Here is a 7,849-nt window from a genome sequence, read left to right on the forward strand (position 1 = left end):
CCTAAGCCTCCATGTGATGTATGGTAGGGCGCCTTGGACCATGTGATGTCAGCTCAACCTTTGGAGGGGCTGGAGACTAAGTCAGCTATGCCCTAGCGAAAACTCTGGACACCAAGGCTCAGGTGAGCCTCTCTGTGTACCTGTCACACACTGTCACTGGAAGGTAGTGTGGTTAGCATACCTCCCCTGGAAAAGGACAGCCAGAAGCTCGGACCTGGATACTTTCGGATTCTGCCCCATGCTCCTCTGCCCTGGGCTGATCTTAATCTGCATCTTTTCGCTATAATGAACCGTAACAGTGAGTAGAGCAACTTTTTTTTTCCTTTAAAAATTTTTTTTTAACGTTCATTCATTTTTGAGAGACAGAGAGAGACAGGGCGTGAGCGGGGAAGAGGCAGAGAGAGAGGGAGACGCAGAATCAGGAGCAGGCTCCAGGCTCTGAGCTGTCAGCACAGAGCCCGACGCGGGGCTCGAACTCACGGACTGTGAGATCATGCCCCGAGCCGAAGTCGGACGCTTAACAGACTGAGCCACCCAGATGCCCCAAGAGCAACTTTTCAGAGTTTTCTGAGTCCTTTTTGTAAACTGAGGGTGGTCTTGAGGACCCTTGAACTTTGAAGCTGGTGTCAAAAGCAAGGGTGCCGTTGGGGACTCTGGAGACTTTCAGGTGAATACTAGCACCTCCCCCATTGGATATCAAGAAGACATGAGCCGATGCAGGTGAAACCCTTAGCACGGGAGCCTGGCCCGGAATACATGTTCAACAGGTATTTGCTCCTCCTCTAGAGTCTCCTAGTTGGCGCGGTGGCTCAGTGTAGACCCTCTGGAGCTCTCCTGCCTGGGCTGAGGTCCTGGCTGTACCCCTCGTTGCCGTGGGACCCGAGACTAGTCACCTTCTCCTCGGGACCTCGGTTCCCTCCTCTAAAAGTCAAGCTGTCATAAGGATGAGTGAATGGACACAGATCCCTGAAGGCAGGCCTGGCACACACATCATGCTCCGTGTGCTGGTTTTTATTATTGAAACAGTGCTAATCTCTGAGTCAGAGGATCCCAGGCCCAACCCTATTTCTGGCACCAGCCAGCCACCGTGACCTCTAGCACTTGAACTCCGGGAGCCCCATTTCCCTGCTGGGAGGATGAGATCATGAAATCCACGCTTCTGCAGAAAGCTTTCTCACTCCCAAAGTTACCCAGTCTCCCCGGGTTGCTTATCAACCTGCTCAGTGGGGAAAGGCCGGAAGCCTGGTGCGAGCCATAAACACGTGATTTATTTACCTGCCAGAAACATCAAGTGCAGGGCTTGGCCTGGCCTTGTTTAACCTACAGGGGAGGATCCGTGGGAACAGCATGGGTTGAACACAGATTAGACAGACAGCCCTACAGGAAAGGAAGGACAAGGGAAAGGAATGAAGGCTAGTATACAGCTGGTTTTCTACTTTCCTTCATTCAACCCGTTATGTTTATTTGTTGGGGTTTTTTTAATTTTTTTTTTCTTAACGTTTATTTATTTTTGAGAGACAGAGAGAGACAGAGCATGAGCCGGGGAGGGGCAGAGAGAGAGAGGGAGACGCAGAATCCGAAGCAGGCTCCAGGCTCTGAGCCGTCGGCACAGAGCCTGACGCGGGGCTTGAACCCACGAACCGTGAGATCATGACCTGAGCCAAAGTCAGTTGCTTAACCGACTGAGCCACCCGGGTGCCCCCCATTATGTTTATTTGAAGCGCCCACCCCATGCAGGGACCAGGACAGGGAAAGACCCACTGAAAACAAGTAAAGAAATACACGAACGAAGTCATTCCAGATGATGATCCAGCTCTGAAGAAAGTAAAACAGGGCAACGAGATACAAAGGGTTTGGGGTGAGGAAGGTGAGTGTTGAAAGGTAATTTTCAAAAAAGGTAACATCGTGGCTCTCGTGCAGACAATAAAGAAAACGAACCCGTGTTAGAGATTTTATTTAACTCATTACTAATGAGGGAACCAGGCAGAAGTTACAACCAGTTCAAAGAAGAAATCAAAGAACAGACACATTTATAGATGGGGAATGTTGAAATGAATTTGCGAATAGATCCGAAACTGGCTTCTTCCTTATTCTGCAGAAGGGGATGGAAGTCAATCGAACCGCCCCGATGCCATTGATTTGCCTGTCCAAAGACAAGAATCACTCGCATTGCCATAGGAGATCTACATCTTATAACACTAAAATAGCTCTGAGGCAATAGAATGAGGGGAATCAGCAGGAAGGGTGTCCTATAAACAATACAGTTTTCTACTGGAGGCATGCGATAACTTTTGGGGTGGTTTTTTGTTTTTTTTTTTTTTTTTGCTTATTCCAAACTGTCAGGTAAAACATCACTGAGAAGTGACATCTGAGCCAAGATGGTCTTCCAAAGAGTTCCATGCAGATATTTGGGGAAGGGCATCACCAGCAGAGGGAACAGGAGGTGTAGAGCGGGGAACGAGTTTGGTGTGTTTCAGCAACTAAAAGATCAGCCGGACTGGAGCCAGTGACAGGGGCAAGTGGTGGCCACAAGGTGGGAAGAACAGGCAAGGAGCAGAGCCACAGAGCACAGACTGAGATTTTAAGAATGAAGGGAAGCCCTAGAGAGATCTGAGCAAGGAAGGAACAGGATCTCACTTACGTTTTAAGAGAATCTTTCTGGGGGCTCCTGGGTGGCACAGTCGGTGAAGCAGCCAACTTTGGCTCAGATCATGGTCTCACAGTTCGTGGGTTCGAGCCCCGCGTCGGGCTCTGTGCTGACAGCTCAGAGCCTGGAGCCTGCTTCGAAAATTGTGTCTCCCTCTCTCTCTACCTCTCCCCTGCTCCTGTTCTGTCTCTCTCCGTCTCTCTCCCAAAAATAAATAAACATTAAAAAAAATTTTTTTTTAAAGAATCTCTCCGGTTGCTGAGGCAGTAGCTATTTAAAAATGACTGTAGGCAAGAGCCTGAACTTCTCAGGAAGATGTTTCCTTTGGGGGAGTGTAGGAAAGGATCTTGGACCCAGAAGCTGGAAAGAAGAAAGACTGACAACAGCAGGAGAAGTAGGAGGGTAGGAGCAGTGAGAAAGCTCCCTCCTCCTGGTGGGAATACATTGGTTCAACCGCTTACGGACCCTCATAGAATCTACTAAAACAGAACCTCTCCAGCGTCTGATCTGCAGCAGAAATGCAAGCACATGGGCATCAAAGGACATGCACAAGATTGTTCGCCACAGCATTTATTTCCTGAAACTGGGAACCGCTCAAATGCCCATCAGTAGTAGAGTGGATACCGTGGTCTCTTCATTCAGTTCATCCAACGGACTCCTATGAGGCGATAGAAAGCAGTGAGAAAATGATGAGTGTATACAACACAGAGAAACCTCAGAAACATTTTGCCGAGTGAAAGAAACCAGACGTTGAAGCATACGTGCTCTTTGGTGACACGTATCAGAGGTTTAAAAATACACACAACTAGCCCTTGGGTTTGGAAATCTGGACAGCAGTTACCTTCGGGAAGAAGGCAAGAGGAATCAATGGTTGGAAGGAACCCAAGAAGGGCTTCCAAGGAGCGAATGTCCTATTTCCTATCCTAGGTTGTGGTTCTAAGAAGGTTCTCTTTGGGACAATGATTTGAGCCATACCATAGAACTGAGGAGAAAAACAGTGAAAGCTTAGAAGTGGATCCCCAAACTACGAGGTTTCTTCAGTAGAAAACTGGGTGTTGTGTAGGAATTGGAATTATTTTATTCTATGCAGCTGTCATCATCTTTGAGCTGTTTTACAACTAAGTTGTTGACTCTTGGGAATAATGCAAATGACTCTTCTTTTCTTTTTTACGAGAGAGTGAATGCGCGCAAGCATGAGTGGGGTAGGGGCAGAGAGAGGGGGGGGGGAAGAGAGAGAATCTTAAGCAGGCTCCATGCCTAGCTTAGAGCCCGACGTGGGGCTTGATCCCATGACCACCATGAGATCATGACCTGAGCTGAAATCAAGAGTCGGACGTGGACACACTCAACCAACTGAGCCACCCAGGCGCTCCTGCAAATAATTCCTGTCTAGAAAAATATACACTGTGTCTGACAGAGTGACAGTTGGCTCTGGACTGTGGATGTTGACCAATGTTGTATCTATGAGGCTGATCTGTCCTGACTGCCTTCAGACCGATGGTAACGTGGTACCCGCTCCTCATTCGTTAATGAATTGAATAAAATCCCTGACACATGGGGGCACCTGGGTGGCTCAGTCGGTTAAGCGGCCGACTTCAGCTCAAGTCACGATCTCGCAGCTCGTGGGTTCGAGCCCCGCATCGGGCTCTGTGCTGGCAGCTCGGAGCCTGGAGCCTGCTTCGGATTCTGTGTCTCCCTCTCTCTCTGCCTCTTCCCCGCTCACGCTCTGTCTCCATGTCTCTCTCTCTCTCTCTCTCTCTCTCTCTGCCCCTCCCCCACTTGTGCACACTCTCTCTCTCTCTCTCTCAAAAATCAGTAATTAAACATGTAAAAATTTTAAAAAGATTGTTTAAATCCCTGACACATGTTTATTTCATATTTGTATGAAAGTCATACTTACAGCCTTCTTTAAAATTTCTCCTTTAACAAGGTCTCTATCTTTCCCTGTACGAGTGTTAGATTCCCATTTAAAAAAAGTGAATAAAACAAATTACATTCAAAAGGGCAGGAAACATCACCATGGTTCTGTGCAAGGCAGTTATCCTCCGGTCCTTCAGTTCCTGGGTGGGACAGGGGGCCGGGCTAACTGCCAGGAGTGGGGCTGGCAAAGAATGACAGGTGATGTCCCCAGCCTGGAATCTGAGCAGAGGGCAGAGTCCCTCTCTTAGGAGGCGGGCTGGCCCTGCTCTTCAGGCGACTCCTGAGGCTGAACCTGCTGCGGGCCTTCCTTCGGTTCCCCGCAGGGGGAAGCGCTATTATTATTCGATTAATTCGCAAAACAAAGACCTGGCTGGGGCAATTGGGCTTGAAGTAAGGTTCTCCAAGGGCGAGCAAAGCTGACACCAGGGCAGAGAAAGAAACCGGGGGAAGGAGAGGTGGCTGTCCCTGACACTGAGCAACCATCCTCGCTGGGGGAGATTCCTACCTCTGCCCTCACATAAAGGAAGGCTGCGCAAAATCGAGCTTGCAGGAGGCCACGGGCGCCTCCTTCCCTAGCTGCTCCCATACTCCCCCTCGAGCTTCCGACCCCGCCGAAGATTGACAAACGGTTAGGAGGAAGGTGTGAGTTGTGGGTTTTGCCCCTCGCTTCTGCAACCCAGCGGAGGCAGCCCCGGACCTTGCCCGTCCCAGCCTTGGAGTGGAACCACATTCCATCCTACAGCTGAGCCCCCTTGTTGGGCACTCTTGAGAAGCAGGTGGGATCCAGGATCTGCAGGAAGGAGCAAGAGGGACAGCGCCCAGGCCTCCTCCCAGCTGGCCCTTCCCTGCCCACACCTCCTGTGCCTTCATTGTCATCAGACTTACCAACCTCACCTACCGGAGATCAAAACCCTGCTGCGATTGCCACCGTCCCCCCCTCCCCAGGGAGTGGCAACCATCAACTATTGTTGACAATTCGAGCCCTTGGAGACCTCGCTCCCGATTCCCGGCTCCCCTGAAGGAGCTTTTCAAAGTCTTTCTTTCTTTCTTTCTTTCTTTCTTTCTTTCTTTCTTTCTTTCTTTTTTTTTATGTTTATTTTTTTTATTTTTGAGAGAGAGAGAGAGAGACAGAGCATGAACGGGGAGGGGCAGAGAGAGAGAGGGAGACACAGAATCCGAAGCAGGCTCCAGGCTCCCAGCTGTCAGCGCAAAGCCCCAAGCGGGGCTCGAAAGCACAAGCTATGAGATCATGACCTGAGCAGAAGTCGGAGGCTTCACCGACTGAGCCACTCAGGCGCCCCTCCTTTTTTGTTTTTTTAATGTTTACTTATTTTTTGAGAGAGAGAGAGAGAGAGCTCTCGTGCTAGTGGGGAAGGAGCAGAGAGAGAGAGAGAGGGATAGAAGATCCCTCCAAATCTTTCTTAAAAGGGGATGTCAGGGGCGCCTGGGTGACTCAGTCAGTTGAGCATCTGACTTCAGCTCAGGTCATGGTCTCGCAGTTCATGAGTTCAAGGCCCACGTTGGGCTCAAAGAAAAAAAAAAAGGATGTCAGCTGGGGAAAACAGGCAGCAATTCTGTTGCAAAGGAAATTGAGATTTTCTCTGTATCCTTACCATTTAGTAGCTCATGAGCACAAGCCCATCATTTGAAAACTCCTTGAAATCAAGCATCTTTTGGCCAACTCGAACCCTAATTTGTCTTAAGAACCCCTCCAAGAAACACAAGGAGTGCGGTTTCCTTCGTGTTTTGGGAGGCAGGTGCACCTGAGAAGGCCCGCCCCTTCCCAAAGCACCCCCAGACCTCATCCAGCCTCACACATTTGGGCCCCTCTCCCCACTATGAAAAAGGAGACAAGAGGCCCCAAATGGAGTCATTTGTGCAGCAAAGCAAGACTTAATTCCTCATCTAATTTCTGTTCCCGACCTTCCTCAGAAACCTTTAACCAGCCAGCCTGGAATTTCCTGGCCAGCACTAGGAAATGACGGACAGACCTCCCCTCAGGACGTGGGCCTCGCCTAAAGGCCTTCTCTGCTAACGATTTCCTCTTTTCTGTTCCCTCTCGGCCTTAAAAGCCTTTCCTTTCCTTCCGTTCCACGGGGCTCCTTTGCATTTGCTAGATGGGTGCTGCCGATTTCGTGAATCACTGAATGAGGCCAATTTGATCTTTGGATTTACTCAGATGAATTTTGGTTTTTTTTTAACACCACTTAGACGTGAGGCTTCAGGCCTCTGATGGAAAATATTTGGCCTCTGCTCCAAGGCCTGTGGGGATTTTCAGCACTCCCCTGGCTTTTCCCAATTCCCACAGGGACCAAGGAAGACCTTTCTGGATGACCTAGTTAAGAGACACTTCGCAGACAACTGCTAGGGACCCTCCAATCCTCAGGCTTCGCCACTCTCTTCTGCCCTGGACGGATTTAAGAAACAGAGCCAAGAGCACAAAGGTCAGCCTCTTCTTTTCCCCTCCAGTGCAGATCTCAAGGGTCACTGTGGTACCAGAAAGCACAGGCAGATGCCACCGTGTCTCAACCCTTCCCTGCCCGCTTTGGTGACGTCAGCTGCTTCAGCCCTGGGAGCCCCAAGTGAAAGATGCTAAGGAGGAGGATGTTAGACAGATTCCCCGGAAAGGCAAGGCCTCCACCTCAGCTTGAAGGAGAAGTTTGTGCAGGGAGGAGAAAAAATTCCCTCCACTTCTTAGGGTCCCTGGCCACACTAGGGTCCACACATCAAACCACCGACAGAGACGGATTGTAGGAGAAAACACACACGTTAATATAAGTTTTACGGGACACGGGAACCTTCCTAAGGAAATGAAGACCTGGAAAGAATGGTTAAACCTGAGAGTTTGTATGCTAGGTTGGATGAAGAGAGGGCAGTCGTGGAAAGATATTACAGGCAACGGGCTGTGCACGCAAGATAGAGAACTGGGGGAGACCTGGCAAGGCCCGTTCACTCAGATCCCTCTCAGTGTCCCTCTGTCTCAGGGGTAGGGATGTTCTTTTTCTCCAGGCATACAGAGGACCCCTCTCTCTCGAAGGTTCTGTGACCTGCTTCAGGGGAAGTTCAGAGTGCCTCCTGCCTCTGCCATTTTCTCACTCCTTTACGGTATTCAATACGCCAGAGTGCCACGTTTTAGGGGAGCATGATGCCCTGAGCCCTGTCAGCTGTCTCCAGGCCAAATGAAGAAAAGAAAAGAAACTCAGAAGCCACGTATAACTTGAGGAACAGTCGCGTTCTCTTGACCCAGCTTCCCAGAAACTTCCCCAGGGCCCTTCCCGGTGG

Source organism: Panthera tigris, chromosome C1 (genome assembly GCF_018350195.1).
Source record: "Panthera tigris isolate Pti1 chromosome C1, P.tigris_Pti1_mat1.1, whole genome shotgun sequence".
NCBI lineage: Eukaryota > Metazoa > Chordata > Mammalia > Carnivora > Felidae > Panthera > Panthera tigris.